The sequence below is a fragment of the Hibiscus syriacus genome, unplaced genomic scaffold (genome assembly GCF_006381635.1).
Source record: "Hibiscus syriacus cultivar Baekdansim isolate YM2019G1 unplaced genomic scaffold, ASM638163v2 tig00112508_pilon, whole genome shotgun sequence".
NCBI classification, from domain to species: Eukaryota; Viridiplantae; Streptophyta; class Magnoliopsida; order Malvales; family Malvaceae; genus Hibiscus; species Hibiscus syriacus.
In genome coordinates, this window is record NW_024063352.1 from 282392 (window position 1) to 309419 (window position 27028).

The window sequence follows — 27028 nt, forward strand, 5'->3', positions numbered from 1 at the left end:
TTCAAGATCTGTGGGGACTCAAATAAAATAAGGTAAAACACTAAAGTCCCTTTCCTTTTTACTATGTTTCATTTTAAAAAAATAGGAAAACAATGGTTGCTGGAAGTACGGAAAGATGTTACGCTCGTATTACTCCTCTCCTTTTTTAACCATAAAACTAAAAACATACTTTGCCTTTTGTGTAAAAACCAAAGAGAAGAAGTTGTATTGCTCTGTTGAAAAGATGAGAGAGACCTCTGTTACATGTGATTTTTTAGAGAAAAATGGAATGCCCCTTACAATCCTTCGAGTGTTAAAAAATGGGTGGGGAGGCCATGAGGGCCATTACATCATATATTTTTCCTTAATGGGGGAACCTCCCCTGTTACAATGGTTGTTCCTTTTTTAATGGGGGAAGAAGACATTGATTTTTTATTCTCTTATCTAGGTGTTGCTGCTTCTCTTTTTGTATTGCTTGCAAGTAGTTTTCTTGGTCGATGGGTGCGAAATTTGGTGGAGATCGTGGTAACTGCAAGTGGGATCATTAGTTTGGAGTTCTCGGCAGTAATAGAAGAGTAAAACAGGGGTAGCTTTTCTATTTTTTGTCCTTTTTTGTTTCTGGTATTTTTCTTTTCGTTTTTGTAAAATTAATATAAATAATAATAAATAATAATATTAAATAATAATAATAATAATATTAACTCGAACAAAATGAGAATCTACAACTGTCCCTCTTTACTTATTATCGTGCAACAAAAATAGAGTAATGATCCAAGGATGATCATATTTGTCCAGTTATGAGGAAATCGAAAGGTTAATCTGCTCCACTGCAACTTCAGGGTAGGTCGGACTTGATTTTTTCCACTCTTTTTGTAATCAGATCTCGAAAAATTTTGATCCACTTCGTTACTCTTCATGGAAGATTGAATCGAACTCGATTTACTTCGTTGTTCTTCAGAAATACCAAATTTGAAAGAAAGAGAATCTGCTCCACTGCTCTTTAGGGGAGATCAAACTCGAGAAAATTTTGATCCACTTCGTTGCTCTTCAGGAAGATTGAATTGAACTTGATTTGTTTCGCTCCTCTTCACGAAGACCAAATCTTGAAAGAAGAAGAATCTGCTCCACTACTTTTTAGGGGAGATCATATACGTAATATTTTGATCCACTTTGGTACTTTTCAGGGAACATTGAATCGAAATTAATTTGTTTCACTGCTCTTCAGGAAGACTAATCTGAAAGAAGAAGAATCAACTCCACTACTCTTTAGGGGACATCAAGCTTGATAAAAATTTGATCCACTTCATTGCTCTTCAGGGAAGATTGAATCGAATATAATTTGCTTCGTTGCTCTTCAGGAAGACCAAATCTGAAAGAAGAAAAATCTGCTCCTCTACTCTTTATGGGAGATTAGACACGTAATATTTTGATCCACTTCACTACTCTTCAGGGAAGATTGAATCGTAATTGATTTGTTTAACTGCTCTTCAGGAAGACCAAATCTGAAAGAAGATTCTGCTCCACTACTCTTTAGGGGAGATCATACACGTAATATTTTGATCCTCTTCGATGCTCTTCAGGGAAGATTGAATCGTAATTGATTTGTTTCACTGCTCTTCAGGAAGACCAAATCTGAAAGAGAAAGAATCTACTCCACTACTCTTTAGGGGAGATCAAATTCGAGAAAACTTTGATACACTTCACTGCTCTTCAGGGAAGATTGAATTAGAATCGATTTGTTTCACTGCTATTCAGGATGACCAAATCTGAAAGAAGAAGAATCTACTCCACTACTCTTTAGTGGAGATCATAATCGAGAAAACTTTGATCCACTTCACTGCTCTTCATGGAAGATTAAATAAGAATCAATTTGCTTCACTTCTCTTTAGGAAGACCAAATATGAAAGAAGAAGAATATGCTCCACTACTCTTTAAGGGAGATCAGACTCGAGAAAACTTTGATCCACTTCACTCCTCTTCAGCGAAGATTGAATCAAAATCGATTTGCTTTACTGCTCTTCAGGAATACCAAATCTGAAAAAAGAAGAATATGCTCCATTACTCTTTAGGGGAGATCAGACTCGAGAAAAATTTGATCCACTTCACTGCTCTTCAGGGAAGATTGAATCAGAATCGATCTGCTTCACTGCTCTTCAGGAAGACCAAATCTGAAAGAAGAAGAATATGTTCCACTACTCTTTAGGGATATCAGACTCAAGAAATCTTTGATCTACTTCAATGATATTTATGAAAGATTGAATCGAACGTGGTTTGTTTCACTTCTCTTCAGGAAGACCAAATATGAAAATCAATCATTGCTAATCATTACCGTATTATTTGAGAATTTGAAACCAGTACACCCAAAGGTTTAGAATTTGGGAGAACATTTGAAAATCAATTTCACATGTGGAAATTTGTCTCGCAGCCACCAAATATGGGAATCTGGCTTAACTCGAATGCCATTTGAACCTCTCATTCTTAGGACTTTGAATTGGTTGATGACTTATTCTTGTCATAAATATGTAGTTTTCTAAAAAACCTATAAAATATTCATCTTGAAAGTGCAACATATCTGAATAATGAATGCAATGATGCAATTTGTTTATCATTAATCTTTTGAGAAAGTGAAAAAGTCTTCGAGAAAGACAAAATTATAACTTTCACCGAAATGACCCAAAATGGATAAGGTTAATTTTTAGAGTCTTATGGAAGATGAGGTTGAGGTTTCTAGGGAAACAATCTCAAGGAAGACTAAACTAAACTTTCTAGGACACAAGCCCTAAGAGAGTCAGGATTGAAGACAACATTACAGAAAGATTAACTCCTCTTCACAAGAGAGTCAAGTTGAAGAAAGATAATACTGAAAGGTTGACTTTTCTTCGTGAGAAAGTCAAAAAACACAATACCAAATTATCTACTTCTCTTCATGAGAAAGTCAATAATTCATGAGGGAGTCAATAATAACAAAGGTTAACTTCTCTTCACGAGGAAACCAAGAATAAAAAATATCGACTTCTCTTCACGTGAAAGTCAAGAATAACATTGAAAGATTGACTCCTCTTCATGAGGGAGTCAATAATAATAAAGATTGACTTCTCTTCATGAGGAAGTAAAGAATAAAAAATATTGACTTCTCTTCACGAGGAAGTCAAGAATAACGTTGAAAGATCTACTCCTCTTCACGAGGGAGTCAAGAATAACAAAGATTGACTTCTCTTCACGATAAAGTCAAGAATAACAAAGATTAACCTCTCTTCACGAGGAAGTCAAGAATAACGTTGAAAGATTGACTCCTCTTCACGAGGGAGTCAAGAATAACAAAGATTAACTTCTCATCACGAGGAAATCAAGAATAACAAAATTGACTTCTCTTCACGAGGAAGTAAAGAATAACATTGAAATATTGACTCCTCTTAATGAGGGAGTCAAGAATAACAAAGATTGACTTCTCTTCACGAGGAATTCAAGAATAACAAAGATTGACTTCTCTTCATGAGGAAGTCAAGAATAACGACGATTGACTCTTCTTCATGAGGGAGTCAAGAAAGACAATGAAAATTGACTTCTCTTTCAATCTGTTATATCATTTTTCAACGGAAAGATTTGATTTCTAAATATGAAACTTTCCTCGTTTGATTTGCCCTAATCTCACGCGTGCAGGTCCTTTTAATTGATTGATCCTCTTCTTCGTACCCGAGAATCTTTGTTTTTCTCATACATCTGATGGTCCGATTTTGGAAATAGTTTACTAGGTAAAAAACTTTGGAAATCGCTGTCTTACTTTTCAAAATTTTCATTTTAAGAAAATACTAAATGAGAAAATTTGGAAATTACTTTCTCATTATGGGAAACTTTGAAAATTGTTTTCCCATTTTTAAATTTATGTGAAAACATCATACCCGAAGGTCTTAAGATGGCCCGGAGGACTTATCATCTTGCTCAAAAGACTGAAAAATAACCCGAATGATTTAATTATCATGCTCGAGAGACATACTGATGGCACGAATGACTTATCAATTTGGGAGATAGTTTACTGGGTAAGAAACTTTGGAAATCGCTTTCTTACTTTTCAAAATTTTCATTTTCTTAAAATATTAAATGAGAAACTTTGGAAATCACTTTTTCATTATGAGAAACTTTGAAAATCATTTTCCCATTTTCCAAATTTATGTGAAAACATCCTACCCGAAGGACTTACAGATGGCTCGAAGGACTTATCATCTTGCTCGAAAGACTGACAGATGACCCGAAGGATTTAATCATCTTGCTCGAAAGACATACTGATGGCCCGAAGGAATTACCAATTTGGGAAATCGTTTAATGGGTAAGAAATTTTTGAAATCACTTTCTTACTTTTCAAAAATTTCATTTTCAGAAAATACTAAATGAGAAACTTTGGAAATCGTTTTCATATTATGGGAAACTTTGAAAATCGCTTTCCCATTTTTCAAATTTATATGAAAACATCCTACCCGAAGGTTTTACGGATGGCCCAAAGGACTTATCATCTTGCTCAAAAGACTTACAGATGACCCGAAGGATTTAATCATCATGCTCGAAAGACTTAGTGATAGCCTGAAGGACTTACTAAGTAAGAAACTTTGGAAATCGTTTTCTTACTTTTCAAAAATTTCATTTTTAGAAAAGATTTAAATGAGAAAATTTGGAAATCGCTTTCTTGTTTTTCAAAATAACTTAATGGTTGGGTAAAGTGTCTCACTTCAAAGTAATGCTTCTTCTATGGATTCGACCCCTGTTCTTCAGGTTCTGCCTCTCTAAATATGATCCCTTGTATTTGAGGTTTGAATTCTACCTTTCACTTGTAGGATTTTGACATCATGAATCTTCTCCTTTTCACATGAAGATTTGTAAAAACCATGTGTTTATGTGTGAAATACAAATGCAATTAAATGTATCAATGTAATGCATTTTCTTTTATGCAAATGATATTCTCATGAATGCATAAATGTTGATTCAATCTTCATTTGACTCCAAAGTGGAGAAATCGGCCTTCTTCCACTTGATCACTCCTCTCCAGGGTTTACTCAGATATCAGTGTAGTAACTTGTAATTTCAAGCTTGCATCTTTGAAGAGACATCTGATCATTTTATGTCTTTGTGTTTTCTCTGCCTCTTTTCTGCATTAAAATATCAAAAGAAATGTTTCTTGAATCCTTGTTGTGGTCAGTAATATAATATTGATGCCCCTTGTTGTCTTTGGCTTGATTGTCCTATCAGAGTTGTTTTTCCAAGGCTCTACAGTTAATTGATATTTTAATGGTTTGCTCTACAAGTTAAGATATGCTCAATTTCATGGTCTGCCCCTGACACTTCAAGTTGTGAGACTCATTCTCAATGTCTTCTTGGTCTGATTCCTGTTATCTTAACATGATATGGGTTTTTGGTCATGCCCCAAGGTGGGTATTTTTATAGATCATCCTATTTGGGGGCCAAAATTTCATCCTTGACTGGTCTCACTCTTGCATTTTTGTTGTGAACTGGATTTGTGCTCTTTTTCAAATAAAGAAATCATCTTCTTCTCGACGGGCTATTGACAACATCACAAGGAAGTGCTACAAGTTCTATCCTCCAGTCTTTCTGATCTTACACTATTTCTTTCAAGATTGTGGAATGCTTAATTATTCTGGCATCGCTTATTCTTTTTCTCCACTAAAGGCAGAATGGGCCTCACATGCTTCAAGGACCTTTCGCATTTGAGACTGTCATGTTTGAAAATGTTTTTATCCTTTCTTTTATTTTAGAAATCAAAGAATGAAAGAATTTGTATAGTATTAGTCTTTAATTCAGGCTCACAATTGAAGCAAATCATGAACATGAGTTCATATACTATTAAAAGAATCAACAATTCTTTTAATATTTTTAAAATTATAACTCTTTAACAAGTGTCAAAATTGATAGGTTGGCTTCAGGTTGGCTTTCCTATTTTCCAAGGTTTTAGTCATCAAAGATGTCTTTTCTTCCTTGGTCCTTGTGAACATTACAACATGCCCCTCTTTCTTGGCTTGGCATTTTAGTTGGACGCGGACAAAATGACGCAACTAGCATAATCAATTACTAGACTTTCTAAAACACTTCTATTGCGGTTCTCTGAAATCTTTCATTTGTTCAAGCTTGATAGACTCCTTTAGTATAGGTAGTGTAGAGACATTAGTCTAAATATAAAATTCATGAGTGCTTGTGTGAGGTCGAGTATAATAGGTGTTCCTCAACTCCCTTAGTCCATTTTACTGAAACTCATTATTAGACAAGTTTGATTTAATTTTCCATTATTCTGGCTAGCTGATTTTAGCTTTATTGTATATATATTATAATCGCCTTCATTGGGCCAGCTGAAGAGTTTATTTCATCACAAAGTCTTCTACTTGTTCATCGCAATAGAACAAACACCGAACTGCTGAGTGCCTAAGCAATGTCATAGTTTGAATACAATCTATTCATAAAGCCGGGACTTTTGAGTTTCTCTATAACTAATTGTTTTAGAGGAATAAATCATCTTTATTGTATAATCTATAATAATAATTTATTAACCTTTTGAGTATTCAGATTAGAATTTCTTAAGCTCATCGAGAATAACTTGTTATAGTTTATGTGTCTTTGATGGTCACACAATCTCATATTTAGAGTTCAGTTCCCAAACAACTGACATATACTAAATTCATCCACTCCACCATTCCATTTGTGAAGATTAGAATTATCATTGAATGTCCTCAACATATGTGTAGTCTAGTCCCTTTTTGCACTGTCATACACAAGAGATGCCCTATGTTATCTGCTCATATGCATATCTAAATACCAAGCCTCTTGTTCATTTCCTCATGAGAGGAGAAGGCTATATTGGTCCATGCAAGAGAAGTGTGGGTGTTCAAGTGTGTCTTATGGGGTAAGGTCAAGGGTCCTTGTTTTATCAGTTTTCAATCTTGTTACTTTGTCAAAGATTCATAACTCTAATCACTTAAAGAGTTTTTAATTCAGTTGATATTCAAAGAACTGTAAGATTGCAAATTTGATTCAATGTAAACCATCCTTAAAGTAGTACAAATTCATTTAAAATATCCTTACAAAAAAAAGTTGAGAAATGACAAAAACCAAGTTCAAACAAGATGTTACAAATGGAATAAAGCCTCATGACGGATATAATGACTTCTTCCTAATTAGGGTACCCCATTACTCATCAGGCATGTGGGTACTCGACTGGATCCTCAGGGTTGTTAGAATCTAATGCCCCACTTGCTCACTAAAAACCATGTCTCTGAATCGATTACATTCTGTAACTTGCTCTTCGATGCCCCATAATTCGTAGCTACGTGCCTCGAACTTCATATTCATGGCTCTCATATATTCTCTAGGTACGAATGGGGTGGCTTCAATTTACCTTTAATATTTCTATCAGAAGACTCTCCGCGATTTGCTACCAGTATCTGTGATTAATGTCCGTTAAGATGCAATGAATATTATGCAATGTATGATGTATATATGTGAATATACTGATGTAAAAATGCACATATGAAAAGTGAAAATACAAAATGAGAATGCAAAATGTGTGATGCAAATGTATGTATGCAGAGGTGTCATTCCAGAGTGGCCATCTTAAAACAACTTTCATTGAACACAGGGTTTTGATATGTCAAACAAACTTTACACATAAGGGATAGTCTTAACTCCTAACTTTTTTATTTCTCTCAGAAGTCGAGTTAACTTCCTCTCATGATCGGTTTCTGAGTTGTTAATCTGCTTCAAATCTCTTGCAAAGCCAGCTAAATCAACCAAATTGTGAGCCACATAGCTTTTTGGGCAACAAATTCTTGCATGACATCCTCTTTTTCCTTCATATTTTGTGTCAATTCTCAAAGCTATAGACAATGTTGTTCATTCTTCCTTGCAAGAAAGTTTATGTGGTTACAAAGTTCTCGTGCAATATCTCCATAATCATCTATAACCTTCATCAATGTCTTGTTCTTGGTTCTAATAGCTTCTAGCTCAACATCATTCTCATGCTTATGACGTTGATATGAACTTCCATATTAGCTATAGACATATTCAACATATTTGACTTGGCATCTTTCAAAATCATTCATGATTGTATCGTATATTCTTTCTGCAATCTGTAAATCATGATAGGGTTTATTGGATCGACCATAATGCGTCTTGCAATTCTTTCTCCAATGTTCAGCGTCGTTTTTCAGTTTAGTGACCCTTGTTGTCCACTCTTCTGGGGTATCTCCTATACCAGCATTTTTTAAGGCTTATCATGATAAAGGATAGGATTAAAATGAAAGCCACCTCTAAGTTTTGATTGAACTGGGGTCTTCAGATTTATTTCTCATGACGTTCCCACGAGTGCTGATTGTAGGGCCGTTTTTCATCTTTCTGAACTTTTACAGTTGTCACCAATTTCTTTGGGGTCTCTAGACAACTTGTTGATACGAATAGTGATTGTACGTGACTTCTCAGATTGTCTAGGATTAGCTTGCTTATAAAGTAGTCCCTTGTGTATTTGACGTCGCAAGATCGTTTTCATCGAGCTCTTTCCTTTCTCTTGTAGAAGTCTCTTTTCTCTTGGCCGGAGCAGCTAATCTATCCATCCTCTTCGAAATTTTCTCTCTTATCTCTCTTATCACCATTTGCTCTTCGACGGAAATACAATCTTTGGGTGCATAGCTCTCTACTATCCTCGGAGTCTCCTCAAGATTCCATTCCCTAGTTGTGTTATAGTTTACTTGACTATAAAACCCTTTGTCCATCATGAAAACCTTTTAATCTAATGACCACTCACAAATCAACTCTTTCTTATTATGTCATGATCATGCGATGTAAGAAAAAAGAAAAACAATCATAAAAACAAGTTAGTACAAATGATATAACAAGATTATTATAGAAGAAAATAGCAAAATTAATAAGCTAATTCAAAATGATAATGCAAATGCAGATGCAAATGCAAATACAAAGGTGTTAATTCCAAAAGCGATCACATAGAACAACCTTCATCAGACCATAAGTGCTCCTTACACTAGACTGACGAGCTTGTTTGGTTACGGAACTCTTATATCGATATGAAAGCCTTCTGATTTGGTCAATCACTTGTGAATTAACACCTTGTTTGGTTGTGATATGAAAATGAAAATGTGAATATAAGGCAGATAAAAATAAGATAAAATAAAAAAAATTGTAGTACCACTTAACCAAAAAGCAGAAAAATATTTACAAAAGGAAATGATCCTACCCAGCATGGTATCTACCCTGACATTCTTTTATAATAGTTCTACCCAGACATGTTTTCTACCCCCATGCTTTGTTCAACATATAAATCCTAACATCATGACATCTAGTTCACATACTTGTTTTAAAAAAATGAACCTAACTGCATACTCTTCTAATTCTCATGATTTTTGCAAAATAAATAAATAAATTTGAGGAAAAGGTTAGGGTTAGTTTCCCCTTTTATGACTTTTGAAGAACAACAAACAGAAATTCAGTATGAAACAGGCAGAGTTTCGGTATTACTAACAAGGTTCTCGAATTGTCCTTTGCTGGTGCCCCCTTGAGCCTACCAGGCCCTCGATCCTCACCTATTATAGGCTTAAACGGGTCGAGTTCAATTCGAGAGGATGCATTTCCCCATGTCCATTCAATGAAACTCAATATTCCACTCGTAAACACGAGGCATATGTACCCCATAGGTTACTTGCTAAAGCCCATGCAGACAAAAATAATTTTTCTCACGTAAACGTAGCGTTCACCCTTACCTAACGAGACAGAGCATAATTAGAAGGCTCTAAATAATCGAATGGTTATAGCACGACTAGGTGGAAACTTACAATCCTTTATCTTGATCCAAAAACCAACAGACTAAAACAAAAGTTAGAAATCTGAAACATGTAAATCACACGTTAGTACAACTAATAAATAAAAGATGTACGATGCGATACATACAAAATATGAAGATCAAAATTTAAATATCATTAGAATTTACCATTTTAAACTAAAAAGATGATGTATAATTGATTACGGCCTGACTCTCTCATATCCCTAGTGGAGTTGTCAAGCTGTCGAAATAATCCTTAAGCTTTTTGGGGATATGGCGGGAGCGATCCAACTTAATATTGGAAAAGATTGGGTTTTAAAATAAAGAACAAATAAATAGATTTGGAGTCGCCATCGACATTTGGTTTAGGTAGGTCGAATACCTAAAAAATTTCTTTTAAAATAATTTTAAGAAAAATATTTTTAAAAGCTAAAAAGTGATCTGCTTTTAACCAGAAAGTTATTTTGAAAAAGGGTTAGGGAGACGATTACGTGTGGGAAAGGATTAGCACCCCACAACGCTTGAAATCAGTACCTAAGTGATTATACGTAGTCTAAATATTGAAATTGGAAAATTTGAATATACATTTAAATTATGATCCCATTAGAAAAAATTTCAAAAAAGGTATTACTTCGTACGAACCATCCTCAAAAACGCACTCTTTGCTAGTTAAGGCTTGTTTTTATGAATTTTCCATACAGAAGATCATTACCATGTTTTTCATAAATTATATTTAATATAAAAATAAAATAAAATAAAATAATAAAATAAAACATAAGATAATCTCTCAATTATAAAAGTGACACTATTTCACATGAATAATTCTTGAAAACACACTCCTTGTCAGTCAAGAGTGTTTACATGAACTTTTCTCACAAAATAATGTCTTAAATATATTTACGATCAAGTCTAACAAAGGATACTTAACACTGAGTATGCTAAAATCAAAAGCACAATTTTTATTAAAACTAATAATCATGGATAAATTTTTAACAAACTAATTAGCAAAAATGTTAATCATTAATAATTAATCTAAGGACTAAATTAAACAACAAAATTCAAGGACCAAATTTAAAAATGACCATAAAAACTCGGAATAGGTACTAAATTAAAGATCAGTACCCAATAAAGGACCTAATTTAAACGAACAATACAAATTTCATAATATTGACTAAATTGAAGTAAATGCAAATTAAACATGCAAAATTGGCATTATGACAGTGCCCAAAGTATAAAAATGGATTAAATTAAAAGGACTAAAGTGTAATATTCTGTTTAATCGACCTAAAATATACTAACAAATGAACAAGTAAAATTACAAAAATGAGACATCAGGATTAAAACAAACACACAAAAAACACAAGTGACTGAAACGTAAATTTACGCTAAAAGTATAAGGATTAAAAGCAAAATAACCCTAATTAGAGAATATAAATTTTTGGAGAAAGAAACTCTTAAATCTCAAAGCTTCCCCCATTTTTTCTCGACCGAGGGTCCTCAAAGGACTATGCTTCCATCGGCCAACGCTTACGGTGGCCATTCTCAGCCTGATCGCCGCTAGGAACTCCGGAGAAGCCCAGACGTCGACCTAAAACGTTAAAAAAACCATCCTTCATCTTCCTTTCTCTCGGTCGCTCAACCGAGACTCATGCAAGCCTTCCGTCACCACTCGATGGTTGTTCTCTAGCACTGATCTATCCTCCAACTTGCGTCCACGATGAGTTGACAGTCCCAAAACCAAACCAAATGATCTTCCTTTTTACCTCTTGCACTCAATAAACCAAATTGACAGCTTTAAAATCCACGAACCAGGGTCGGTCCAATGAGTTTTAATGCCCTGGGCGAGATAATGATTTTATACCCCTATACTTGTACCGTATAATAGACAAAACATAAATAAGTTTTTTAAAACAAAAATGTAATAGAAATTATGCTCTAGAATTTTTATTCAATTCAATGTCTGGCGTCTGCACTTCCAAGGGATAATTAATTTTTTGGATCTTCTTCGCCTACCCTAAGCCTTCCATCGACCGATCAGGTATTTTGGACTAACTTTTTGGGCCAAATATATATATACACACTATAAACACTAGAAAACTGATGTCCCCTCAAACATGTTGCCCTGGGCTAAGGCCCATCTGGCACATGTATTGGGTCGGCCCTACCATGAACCTACCCTCATTAACCATAAATTAGCCTTCACTAAAATCTAGCAATCGCCATGGTGGTCTGGCAACTATAGATGTAGCTAAACTTCCCAAAGTCCTCTCTCATCCTTTCTAAATCCAATAAAACTATAACCAAGAAACAAATAGACTCCTAACTATATTGAAAGCCTCGACTCTTCTACCCCTCGTCTCCGGTGATGGGCCTAGGCTCTCTGATTGCTTCAAGATCGGTGGTGACTCGAATAAAATAAGGTAAAACACTAAAGCCCCTTTCCTTTTTACTATGTTTCATTTTGAAAAATAGGAAAACAATGGTTGTTGGAAGTAAGGAAATATGTTAAATACTTTGCCTTTTGTGTAAAAACCAAAGAGAAGAAGTTGTATTACTCTGTTGAAAAGAGGGAAGAGACCTCTGTTACATGTGATTTTTTAGAGAAAAAAATGAAGTCCTCCTTTACAATGCTTCGAGTGTTAAAAAAAATGGGGGGAGGCCCCGAGGCCATTACATCGTATGTTTTTATGGGGAAACTCCCCTGTTACAATGGTTGTTCCTTTTTGAAGGGGGAAGAAGACCCCCATTTTTTCTCCTCTTGTCTTGGTGTTGCTGCTTATGTTTTTGTATTGCTTGCAGGTGGTCTTCTTAGTTGATGGGTGCGAAATCTGGTGGAGATCTTGGTCAGTGTTGGTGGCGTCATCAGCACTCTGAGCGTATTTGGTGTCGGGCAATCACATGGGCCTGCAGCAAATGGGTAAAGCAGGGGCAGCTTTTCTATTTTTTGTCCTTTTTTGTTTTTGGTATTTTTCTTTTCTTTTCTTTTTTGTAAAATTAATATAAATAATAATAAATAATAATAACAATAATATAATAATAATAATAATAACTCGGTCAAAAGGAGTATCTACAATACTAGTATATATATATATATAATAAATAATAATAATATATAATAATAATATTAATATTAATAAATACTAATACTATAGATAACAATAATAATTAATGTTGTAATTAATAATAACAATACTAATAATAGATAATGAACCTATATGTATAAATTAATAAAATCAAAAGAAAATTTCGAATTAAATTCTGAACAAAAATAGGTATATACAATCTTAAGGTTGAGATATTAAAGTATTGATGACGTAATAAAAAGATTAAAGGTTCTAAGCAGGAAAATGTATAAGATATTGTGACTAGAAAAATTACTAAAAGACCATTTAAAGGCGAAAATTATCAAAACACTTTTGTATGATGAAATAATCCAAACGGTGAGTCTTAATGAATTGAAAAATGTAAAGAATGATTAATAATATTCGTGTGTGGCTAAAATGATCTTAGAAGTACCATTTTATAGTAATAGGCTAAAATATCACCCAAAGTAGGGAAAATTACGTGAATATCCCAATGGATAGTAAATGAATTTATAAGAATTAAGGATGATTATACTAATAAGGGTTACAATACATTACAAGTTGCGTGATGGTTTGAGAGGTTTTTGATAAGTTAGCATGTATGTGTAATCTCCATTATGATAATGGTTAGCATGACATAGAGTCTAGCAACCGTATTGTGGTACCTTAAGCTAGTTTTTCTCATTACTTTGGGTATTCTTGTAATAATGATTTCATTCATAGTGTGGAATCATGACACGACTTTAGTTATATCTCATGCGTCATATGCATATATGTGATATTGATCTCAAGCATGTTGATTTATATGATATAAAAGTATGATCTACTTATCATCCGTTTAAGATAATATTCTCGGATAAGAACAATGAGGCCTTCTTGATCGAAAGCACTATAACACCGATACATAATGAATATAGGAAGGCTTCTAATATGAATTGTTATAAAATAAATTAGTATGACAACGTATTATAATGTGATGAACAAGATGGTGTAATGAACTTAGAAAAGTTGTACCTAAGGATGGGCATGGGTCGGGTTTTTGGTCCACCGACCCGACCCGAGAACAAGGGATCCTCCACCCGAGACCCGACCCAACCAAAACAAGATTTCACTCAATCTAAACCAGACCCGATATATAACTTAAAAACCCGACCCGAACCTGTAATTTTTATTAAAAAAACCGACCCGATCGGGTCGGGTCGAGTCGAAACCCGTCGGATTCGGCTCACATGACCATCCCTAACTTGTACCCTAGACTTGGACGAAGTGTGATGAATTTGAATAAGTGATTAAGGATGATAAGAGTTGATGATTAATGGATACAAGTTCATAACAAGTTTGCATGTTTATTTTTATGAAACTCATGAAATATAATAGAAAAGATGTGTACCGTTGAGTTTTGTTAGCTCATCATTCGGATTTATTTATTCTCAAATTAAATGTTTCATAGATTGCAAGGAGACAATTATATTATCGGAGAAATATCATTGAGATAACTTAACATATAAAGGTTACAATTTTATTTGGGTCATGTTATAGTACTTTATTTACGTATGTTGTTTTCAAATAAAGGAACTTTGTATTTTTTTGTAATATTATGTTTTTTATTTTTGTATAATTTATTATTAAAACTTTTATGTAAATTATATTTTCTCAAATCATGAAGTGTGAGATCACTGCAATGATCTATTGTGACACTTACAAATATAACGATGTATAAAAATTAAATTTGAAGGTGTTTCATGACCTACGAGAAGATTAAAATGTGTAACTGCTCATACAATTTTAACATACCAAAAAATAAATATCAGCGGCCAAATGACTCAGCATCTTTAACAAAATATAAAGGTTGAATTACTCCTATAAATATATTTTCTCATTTAAAATAATAACTGCGGTTTTTTTAAAACAATATTCATAAACTGAATGTGATATATTTTAAGTTTAGTTAAATAGTCATTTCGCAGAACATATTATCTTACTTATTGTGAGTGATCCAATCGGCACACTAAAGATTTCATTTGGACAATGGATAATATTAAAAATTTGATGTATGGAAATAAAATTTATACATTTAAATGATAGTTTTTGTTATATAAATTTAAAGTGAATAAAGATAATATATGTTTAAAAATTCGTAATTATTAAATAATTAATATTGATATCTTTACATATATAATATTTGAATCTAAAATTTTAAAAAGATAATAATTTCTTAATTATTAAAATCGCTTGGTTCATGTAAATGATAGTTCATTTAACTATGTATTAAAAACAAACAATCTACGAATGAAATGGTCCTACAATTGAGTCGGTAAGCAGGGCAAAGAAAAAGATAAAGACATGATAAAGGAAGGTAAAAGAGTCATTTGAGGCGGGGCCAGGGACAAGGGGCACGAGAAGGGGGAGTCGGGTCACGTGACAGCACAAGCCGACACGTGTTTAATCAAAGAAAGAAAAGAAGACGGGTTGCCGATAGGCTCAACACTCCTCCTATTGGATGCTTTCTTGACCTGCCCATCTACACGTGGGACCTCCTACCCGTGGAACTACACGTCTCTCAAATATTACTTTCTTTTTAATTATTAAATTCAAATATATTAAAATAAAGAGTAAACTACAATATTAGTCACCATGCTATTATCTCTCTTTTATTTTCATCACCATACTCTTTTTTTCTTCATAGCTTATTACTAATGTTATGTTTTTTTCTGAATTTTAGTCACAATTTATACATTCTATTAAATTTTTTTCTTGATTCAAAATAATTTAATAAATCATTAATATTTAAAAAAATTATCAGGTTTATTCTTAATAAATTTTAAATAATTTAATAAATTTAATCATCTAATAAGATGATTACGTATCGATGAAAATTAAGCAAAATAGGAAATTGTCAAATTATTACATTGTAAACGGAAATCTTTTAAGTTATCTAGTTAAAACTAATCACTAAGGGAAATATGGTTGAAATTGGTGGGATAGAAGTAGGACATGAGGGTAATGTTTTAAACCAAATTGTGTAATTGTTAAATGTAAATAAAAATATTTAATATTTTTTTTAAAAATTACTTTACTAAATAATAAAAATAATAATAAGATTAAAATAAAATTATCATATTTTATAGTTATTAATTAAATTATTATTATCTTAATTTTAAAACTAAAATATAATAATTTCAAAAATAAATCTCAAATTATTTTTTATTAAGATAAGGTGATTACAAAGTAGTATTTGTTCTAAATATTCTTAATTATTTGAAAATGAACGTTCAATCACCCTGTTGCAGTTGCAAGTGCTCAAACATGTGACATTTAGGAATAACAACGATTCTTTTAACCACAGAGATAAGTTTTCGTGCAATCAAAATATACTTTAATTAAATATATAGAAATATATTTATAAACAAAAAAAAATCTAAAATTATTATTTAGGATAAAAAAATTAATTCAATAATTTTTTATATGCATATTATAAAAATCAAAATTATTTAATTTGATTTTAAAATAAAAAAATCTAAGTATCAAGCGAATATTAAAATAAATATTATTTTTTAAAAGAATTAATAATTACGCTGCTTAGCCCAATTGTTAAACGGTGAGCCTTTATCATAGTTCCGATTTTGATTCCTCCCAAGTCCACCCTCAATCAATTTTCCCTTATAATTATTTTTAGGGTAAATTATACAAGTGACTACCCAATTATAATCTCTTTTCATTTTGACCACTATTTTTTAATTCTTATCAATCAGACTATCCAACTATTTAAATACATTCAATCAGGCCACTAGCAGTTAACAGAAGTGTTGATGTGGACGTTAATAAAATTGGTATAATTACACATTTTTTTGGATAATTCAAATTTTTATTATCCAAAGGGCAGAAATTGCTATAAAAAACAATCAGGGTTAAGAACATTAAATCGACCTACTTACAAAATTAATCAATGATCAACTATACCCCAATGATTGCAACGAGTAATATTAACACTATCTACTCTATTAATATTCCTACCCCTTAGTTGAAAACTTACAATATCCTTAATAGCCTTAAATATTTCATCAACAGATTTGGATCGACCTTGGAACAATCTTTTGTTTCTTCTTCCCAGAGTATGTAAATAAGAGCATTCAGAGCAATCTTCATGACCATAGTTAGCAGGGATTTGCCTTTCCAAGTAGAACTAGCCCACACCAAAAGAACTTCTCATGAAAAAGCAGTAAACTGCAAACCAAATAGATATAACATTGCTTTCCAAAGGGAATCAGCAGTAGGACATTTTAAAAATGAATGTTTCATTGTTTCCAGTTCAACATTACAAAATACGTATAAGCATTCGTTGATAAGCCCCATTTGTAGGAAGTTTGTCGAGGAAAGCCATCCAAGCTATTAGACTGTGTATAGGGATATGCAGGGGAAACCATAACAGCTTCTGCCAATGAACCTTAGACCTTTTCTCCCGGATTGAAACCCAGATAGTATTGGCTTTAATAGCTCCTGAAGTCAGAACGTGGTGCGCCTCAGATCTCAGTTTCAGAAGTCTTTTTTAAACTCCAACTAGCAGTGGGGTTAATTTCCACATGCCAGAAATATTTTTCCTTTAGAACATAATTTTTAAGCCAAGCAACCCATAAGGAACCTTCATCTGCAAGAATGTTTTTAATTAAAAGGATCATGCATGCTTTATTCCAGGACTTTATATCTTTAACTTCGAGCCCTCCTTCAGATTTCAAGAAACAAATATTATTCCAGCTCACTCTAGCTCTAGTAGCATCTTTGTCTGATCCTTTCCAAAAGAAACGGGAACATAGTTGCTCAATCTTTTTCAAAACCGTTCGGCAGAAAGAGTTGCCTGCACCAGAAGTTGACAATACTAGACAGCACTGTTCTGATTAGTTCTAACCTTCCTGCGTAGCTAAGAGTTTTACCATACCAATGATGCAACCTTGATTTAATGTTATCAATGAGGGTCACACAGTCCTTTTCAGAAATTTTCCTAGTGAGCAGAGGAATGCCTAAGTATCTCACTGGCAGAATGCCAAGATTGAAGCCAGTGATTTGTTTAATATTCTCAATAACACAAGTAGACATACCAACAACAAATAATTCACTTTTAGATGCATTTAGTTTGAGGCCTGACATTTCATAAAATAAGTCTAAGACACTAGTGACCCCAATTACAGATTCAGCAGACCCTTCGCAAAAAATAAGAAGATCATTAGTAAAGGATAGATGGGTCAAACTAAATTTTTTACATTTGGGATGGTAGACAAGCATACCTCTTGTAGCTACCAAGTTAAGGAGTCTGGAAAGGACATTCATGGAAAGGAGAAAGAATAAAGGAGATAGAGAGACTCATTGCCTTAGACCTTTAGCTCTCTTAAAGAAACCAGTCAAGCTCCCAATGAAAGATATAGAATAACTTATTGTTGAGTAACAAATTTCAATCCAAGTGGTAAAAATCATTGGTAAACCAATGGCCTTCAAAATAGCATAAATGAAGCTCCAATTAAGAGAATCAAAGGCTTTGTGAAGGTCTATTTTCATATAGCATCTAGGAGATAGATTCTTTCTACTATAGCCTCTAACCAATTCCTGAGCAAGGAGAGTGTTATCAATAATACTTCTACCTTTAACAAAAGAAGTTTGGTTAAGTGAAACCAAATCAGGCATGAGACAAGTCAGTCTTCTAACCAGAATCTTTGAAATAGCTTTGTAGACAACTGAACAGCAAGAAATTGGCCTAAAGTCTGTTACCTTACTTGGGTTAAGGATCTTTGGAACCAATGCAATAACAATAGCATTGAAAACAGGGAGAATAAATGACTCTTGAAAGAATTGAGATATGGAAGCAATAACATCACTTTCTATGATAGACCGTGATTTTTTAAAAAAGAAAGGAGAAAAACCATCAGGTCCAGGAGATTTTTCATTTTCTTGATAGAAAAAAGCCTCATTAATTTCCTCCTCGGTGACATCCTTCACAAGAGCAACAGCCTTATCAGGAGGTAAAGAATACTGAATTAAGTCTTTTAACAAATTAGGATCAGTGTCTTTAACTGTAAAATCAATAGTGCCAATCAAGTTTGAAAAGAAATTTATCACCTCTGCAGACATTTGGTCATAAGTTTCTAGCTTGTTACCATGCTCATCAATAAGGATACGAATAGTGTCTCTTTTATTTTTGAGAGCAACAACAAAATGAAAAATCTAGTGCATTTACCTCCCTCTTTTAGCCATTGAACTTTTTCCTTTTGTCTAAAGAACAATGCTTCGGCTTCTTCCAGATTTTTTAGCTCGTTTTGTAGAGCAGTTCCTTTTCAATGACATCCTCACCTCTTAGAGTTTTAAGTTGCTACTGCTCTAAATCAGATTTCATTTGTTTAACCATGTCAGAAAGATCACTATAACAAGTCTGATTAAGATACTTTAGGTTGGCTTTCAGTCGATTTAACTTGGTGAAGAGAATTTGCATTGGGTTTCCATGAGTTGGTCTAAGCCAAGACTATTTAACCACTTCAATATAATTTGGGTGTTGAGTCCAATAGTTGAAAAACTTAAATGGCTTTGGTCGATTTGCTTGGGTTTCTTTATTGAGCCAAACTTGAGCAAGACAGTGGTCTGAGATGCCAGGAGTTAGGAACTCAACATGAGAATCCTGGAAAGTGTTCACCCATTTAGGATTAACTAAAACTCTATCAAGTTTCCTTGCAAGATAGGAATTCTGCTGCTTGTTGCTCCAAGTGAAAGAATGACCAAAGAAAGGATGGTCTAAAAGATCAAGATCAAAGATAACTTCTTGGAAGTCTCTCATGTCAGTAGAAGTTAAAGGGCCAAGAAGATTACAGTCATAACTCTCATTCGAGTGAAGGATTATGTCAAAGTCACCGCCGAGAATCCAGGGGAAATGATCAACAGTAGCTTCTAGTTCACGTAACTGCTGCCAGAGGAGTCTTCTAGCAATGCCATCATTGATGCCATAAACAGCAGTGATAACTAGAGGAACACTTTGATACAACCCCTGAATTTTCATACACTGATCAAAAGCTTGAATAACCGAGAAGTCTAAGCCTTTCTTCCAAAGGATCCATATCCTACCATTTAAGGCATAATCATAATTAGTATATGCATTACAGCCAGCAAACTTACTACCAAGGATAACAACTAACTTTTCTGCTTTCACTCTTGTCTCCAGCAAACAAAAAACATCCACTTTGTAGTGATAAGCTCTTCTTATTACTCTATCATGTTTTATAGGACAGTTGAGCCCTCTTACATTCCAAAAAGCGAGGATCATTGTGATGGAGTGTCCGGTGTACCCCCTCCACCACCAACTACAACACTCTTTGGCTTGTCTAGTTTATCTTTTTTTTCGACTTAAGTTCCTTGACTATGCCAGCCACTCCTAATGAAGATGTGTGTGGTTTCCTTTGATGGTTCACTAGAGCAGGAGGGATTTCCTTAGCATTATTAAGAACTTGAAGCATGTTAGATGAACCAATTATATCCAATTTTTCTTTCTCTTTTGCTGGTCTTCCCCTACCCCTTTTTAGAATAGTGATAGAAGATTCACCTTTGTTCTTGGGGAGTGTCTCATTTGATTCAGTACTGGTATGCTCCTTAGGAGTATGATCTTGTTGTTCCTCGTCGAGTTCTTTGTTTTCCTTTGCATGTTCATCAACATTTACACTAAGTTCATTCACATCAGTAACAGAATGATCTTGATGTTCCTCTTCTAGTTCTTTGTTTTCATTTGTATATTCATCAGCATTTGTACTAATTTCATTCACATCATTAGAAGGGAAGACTTCTTTTTCTTGCAGTAATTCAATGCCTACTACAGAAGATTCAGTCTCTGTTACTTTAGAGAAATTTTCCTTTTTCCTCCATACTTGAGATTTGACAGGAACAAGATTTTTAGATTCCATACAACCATTTTCATTATGGCCAAAGATTTTACAGTTCTTACACCGTGCTGGCATCTAAGGCACTTCAACCACAATTGAAACTTTTTGCCCATCCTTTAGTTCCACTTCTACATATTTAGGTATAACATCATTGACACCTATTTCAATACAAAGCTTAGCATACTCTAGGTGAGTTTTAGATGCAATAACAGTATCCATGGAAAGGGGAATTCCAATTGCACTCGCTATGTAGCTAAGACCAATACGAGAATATAACTCTAGAGGAACATTATAGAGATGGACCCAAATTGGCAAACTAGATAGATCAAAGGTTAACTTTTGCAAGTTCGGTTTCTATTTCTTTACTATAAGTGGTTTATTTCAGACATGCCAAGGGCCATTTTCTAAGACCCAGTCCCGAGCAGTTTCAGTAGAGAATGAAAAAACATAGAGATTGTTTCATGCGATGCTTACCTGGACTTGTGCACCCGCCAAAGCTTTCTTCCATAGGCTGTCCACAAGTCTTTGCACTGAAGAGAAGCTCGGGGCAGCACCAAGGAATTGGCCCACAAGCGAAAGTTTACATTCTTTGATTCCAGCTTCAAGCACCTCAGGAGGGGGTTGAACAGATGTGATTCCATCACGAACCCTAGGAAGGTAAAATTCCAGATCTTGACCCACTGTACACCAGAAGAGCTTCGTCCAATCCATAGGGTTTTCGCTCATAATGACAAGGAGAATACGAAAACTGACAGCGCAAAGAAAAGATCGCCGAAAAAAATGAGAAGAGCACCGGAGACACGAAGAAGGTCCTCAAATTACGTTAGCCCCGCTAACGTGCACCCATAATTACACATTTAGTCCTCATTATTTACACATTCTATAAAATTAGTCATAATTTAAAATTAAATAAATAAATTTAATGATCCAATTACATGAAGACATGTGTCAATGGTGACCATATAATGACACATGTCACAACATTATTGGAGGGTTTTTTCTTAATTTAATTAATATTTAATTTAAAGATTTGATTCCTCCAATCAGATGGTGACACGTGACACCATATGATGAAAGAAAATTGAATTGAATTTTGAAAAACAACTACTAGGGAGATTTGATCCATGGTCTCCAAGGAGTTAAGCATCACCCCTACCAACAAATTTTGGATATGTTTCACAGTATTTAATATTTAACTTATGTTATTAAGAAGAAGAAAAAACAGTAACCAAAAAAAGTAACAGTAAAAAAAATCGAACCTGAACATGTTACGAAATATAAAAAAAACTTACTCTTATAATTAAAAATAAATATTATTAACTAATTAAAAAATTTTAAATTATTAACTAATAATTATATCTGTTTTGGTTGTCTAAGTTTTTTTATATTTCGTAATAGGCCAAGGTTTGAGTCGTTAAATACTAGTTTATACAAGATTAAAAAAATAAATTTAAGATTTGTATAAGTTTAAAATCAACATCTAAAGACACATTTTAACTATGAAATCCAATAAAAATTAATTAAAATATAAATGATTTGTATACTTTATTTTTTAATAAAAATAAACTTATTAATTAATAATTAAATATATGTTAATAATTAGTTAATAATTAAATACATATTATATATATTTAAAAATGTAGTTAAAATAAGATCTAAAATAAAAATAAATTTAATATGTTTATATTAAATTAAATTTAATATTTTTAATTAGTTAATAATATTTATTTTGAATTACAAGCGTAAGTTTTTTTATACTACGTAACAGTTAAGGTTCGATTTTTTTACTGTTACTTTTGGATTCCTTTTTTGTTTTTGTTTTTTTGGCATTTTTCATATTATAAGTTAAATAATTAATGTTGTGGAACACTTGTCAAACATAGACATGTGCAGTGGTTAAGTGGATCGAACCCATTTACCCTTAATTTTAGACGAGAGTTTAACTTAAAAATATTTTGGATAAACTATAAGATTAATTACTGTCGTTTAAGTATTGTATATTTTTTTCTCATTTAATTAAAAAAATATGATTAGCTATTTTTATTTTTATTTAATCAAGATGTGATAAGTGAGTGAAGGCTAACTATTATTAAACTTTTAACGGGATGTCAACATGATGTTAGACCTTTAATATATTATTGACGTGATATAATGAATTTATAAAATTAAAAAGAATAAACTACACAAATGATCACTAATGTTTGAGTAAGTTTTTGTTTCCCCATTAAAGTTTCAAAAATAATAAATTGGTCGCTAAAACATCAAATGGATCTTTGAACAATGATTTTATATCTAATTTATTCTAAAAGTTTTCTAATTTTTTGTTTATAGTTCGAAATGCTCGGCTGCTTCATATACAAAAAAGTTAATTTCTAATGATTGAAAGAATTATAAGTTTTAAGGATTGAAACTAATACTATCTCAGCATATATCACCTCCTCTATTAGATATTTAATGTCAGATGACAAAAACTATTTAGTGACCATATATGCAAAAAGAAATAGTATGGTGACCAAACTGTAATATAGGTAATGATGGAGTGGCCAATGTATAATTTACACTAAAATAAAAAGGTGGGGATTTATTGGACGGTGGGGCTGACATGGTAGGGAGAAAAGAAAAGGTGTAGGGGCGAATCTTCGCCTTCTTTAAAGCTAAACCAGAATTTGGATGTATGTGGAGAAGGGTTCCGTGGGGTCGACGCGTGTACTATGTATAAATGGATAAAGGTGGTGTCCACTTTTGGCTGATAGCAAACGTCCAAATTCAATCCAATCATTAAATATGGTAAAAAAAAGTGTTTCAGTCCTTTGTATTGTTTAAAAAAAATGGGATTATCGAATTATTATTATATTTAATGCGACTCTTTAATTTTAAGTAATATTGATGTGGTCTTGTGGCTAAACTTTTAACATTGAGATTATATTGATGTGATAGTTTACGGTGTTAATATAATGATTTATGATATTAATGGCACAATAGATGAGTTAAATTATTATTTTTAATTAAGTGTGAGGTTAAATTGATCTTTTAAAAAGTTCAATGACTTATTTAATTTTTTTTTTGAAGAAAAATATTTTAAATTTAATATTAAAAGTAAAAATATTAAAAATTAAAAATATATAACAAACTATAAAAACACAAATTATTAAAATTGAAAATATTTAAAAAAGATGTATTATGTATAATGTATATGTGTAAATGTGACTATAAATGAGATGAGATAGATCGATACTCAAGATCCATTCAGTCAAAGCTTGACCAACATTTGAATTGAAAGAAATTGATTTGAGCTCAAACTCTACTAAAATTCTTGATGAGTTGAAGTGAACTACACGATGCTTGACTCGAAAAACTCGCAAGCAACTAGAAAAAATAAAATAATATTTTTTTTTAGATTTTCTAAATCAAATTATTAACAATATTAAATTTATATGTTGTTTTAAAAAAATACAATAAAAGGTTTTCTTGTACTTAAGGTTCATGTTCGAGCTCGAGTATGAGCTTCAATCAACTTAAGTGTGAGAATATTTTGAGTTAAAGTTTTTTGAGCTTAAAACAAACTTTATTTTTTATTTCGAGTTCAAGTAGAGCTTGAAACTTTTAAACTCCCACGTTTTCGAGTTGATTCGAGCTCAATTTTTAACTTTTTGAGTCGAGTTGAGCTCGACAATACTATAACTCGATTGGACTCATTTACAACCTTACATGTAATATATAGTCATATCATCTATATTTATACAAGATATTCTAACTAAATTAATCGAGACTTAGGATTTTATATCATTAGAAAACATAGTAAGTTTATCATATCAATTCTAGGTTCTATTCACACACCTTTGCACAACATATAATAGGCAAGTATATATATGTCAACCATCACACTTTTATATCATTCATGTACTCATACTAAACACATGTATAATATATGTTTTTAAAATATTTTTAATATTTTAATAATTTATAGCTTGTGATATATTTTAAATTATTTTGATCTTTAATATTTATATATATATATTAATTTTTATTTTTAATATTTGAATATTTTTATATTTTAAATATTAAATTTAATTTTTTTTTTTAAAAATAAATAAGCATTTGAGCTTAAAAAATTATTTTGATCCTAGAAATAGACAAAAACTTAATTTAATCTATATGTCACGTCATCAATTATTGTGGACCACCACATAAGTATCGTGAACCATCACATTCACATTGTAATAGTCAACGATAAAAACTGTTAATCAAAGGGTTATATTAAGTTTTTTTTTAGTTGGAGGGTCACATTATTTTTTCAAAAGTACAAGGGCATCATATACCTTTTTGCCTTAAATATTTGTGAAAACTATTTCAGATACCACTAAACTTTACCTGCTGACTCGTTTATACAAATAAACTTTCAATTTTACCAATTATAACACTAAACAATAGTTTTACATTTAACTGTACTACTTTGTCATTAACAAGATGATAATATGGTTAATGGTTGATGACGTGACTTGCCACACCAAAATAACATCATTTTGGTGGTGTTGTTTTGAATCCTATAACGACATCGTTTTAAATATTAAACTTTAGGGGTGTACAGATTTTACCACTAAACTTTAAAAAAAAATTATCATTGCATTTTCTGGTCGTCACCGGAAGCCAAGCACCACCCGTCATTGTTCATATTTTATAGTAAGATCATTACTAAAACATTCTTATTTCACTCATATTTCTTTTTATATGATTGTTTTTTTTCACAAAACTCACTCAGAATCGACGATAATCCATTTAAAAGTTTAACATATTAATACTCTGATATCTGTCAATGATTGTCTAATGAGGTTAATTTTAAGATATGTTGTTCGTATTCTCGAAATAATGTTTTTCGCCATTCAAAATTTTGAACAAACACCCAAACTATCGTAAATATAAGAAAGTATTCAAACATGAAAAAATGGTAGATTTGTGTTTAATTTCATCGATTTTGAGTGATTTTCATTAAAAAAACTATATGAGAAGAATGAGTAAAATACAAACATTTTGGTATCAATTTTTCCGTGAAAAATGATAAGTGATCGGTGATGATTGGCTACTAGTGGCAGCCAGAAAGTGCGGAGTTAAATCAATAAACTATTTAAAATTGATGTGGCAAAATTGATAAACCGCTAAAGTTTAATGTCTAAATTGACATTGTTTTAAGCATGAGAACAATCACACTAGAACAATGTTGTTTTGGTGTGGTAATCAACAACCGTTAACCATATCATCGCTCCGTTAGCAACTTAAAGCCAAAGTGTCATAACTGAATGTAAAACTAAAGTTTATTATTATGATTGGCAACAATGAAGATTTTAGTGATATAAACGAGTCAAAGACAAAGTTCAATGGTATTTCAAGTAGTTTTTCCTAGATGTTTTTAGGGGCAATTTTTAAACTATTTAATTAAATATAATAACAATAACATCAATGTATACTAAAAAAACACCTTTAAGTTTTGACTAAATAATTATTTTCGTCTATATTCTTTTCTTTTCACCACTTCGACTCACAATGATTTACTTTGGGGCAAAAATGCTCCTGATTGAATGGAAAAGATTAATTGACTAAATATTAATACTTATAGTTGACATGATAAGTTTTTCTTTTTCCAAGTGCTAATGTAGCACATGCAACGTATCCAAAGTGATGACATGATATTATCACGTGTGCAAAGTGATGATGTGATATGTCGCATCTCAAAAGTGATGATGTAACATGTTCCACATTATCACTATGAACACATAGAATTTGTCATGTCAGAAAAATATTGGTCATTAATCAAACGATTTTTATCCATACAAGGATATTTTTCGTAAAAGAAAACATTGTTGCCATAGTTCTTAAAAAAGGAATAAGCGTCAAAATGACTATTTTATCTAGCGTAAGAGACGAATTTCAATATTGTGCCTAAAATTTAAGTGGGTTCTATTTTTTATGAAAAATAAATATTTTTTTAATAGTATGAGATAATCACAAAAGATCATCTAGGGATGGACTGAAGGAGTGTTAGAGGTACGAAAGATGATCTAATTTTACCCCTGAAAATTTATAATTTTATCCATCTAAATTTTCAATTTAACTTTCAAACTTATTAACAACAAACATACAATCTACAAATATAAATCTTTAAATTCTAATCTTTTTAATTTTTTACTGCAAAATAACTCGATGAATTGTAGAAAAAAATAATTAAAGATATGGATGTAAAA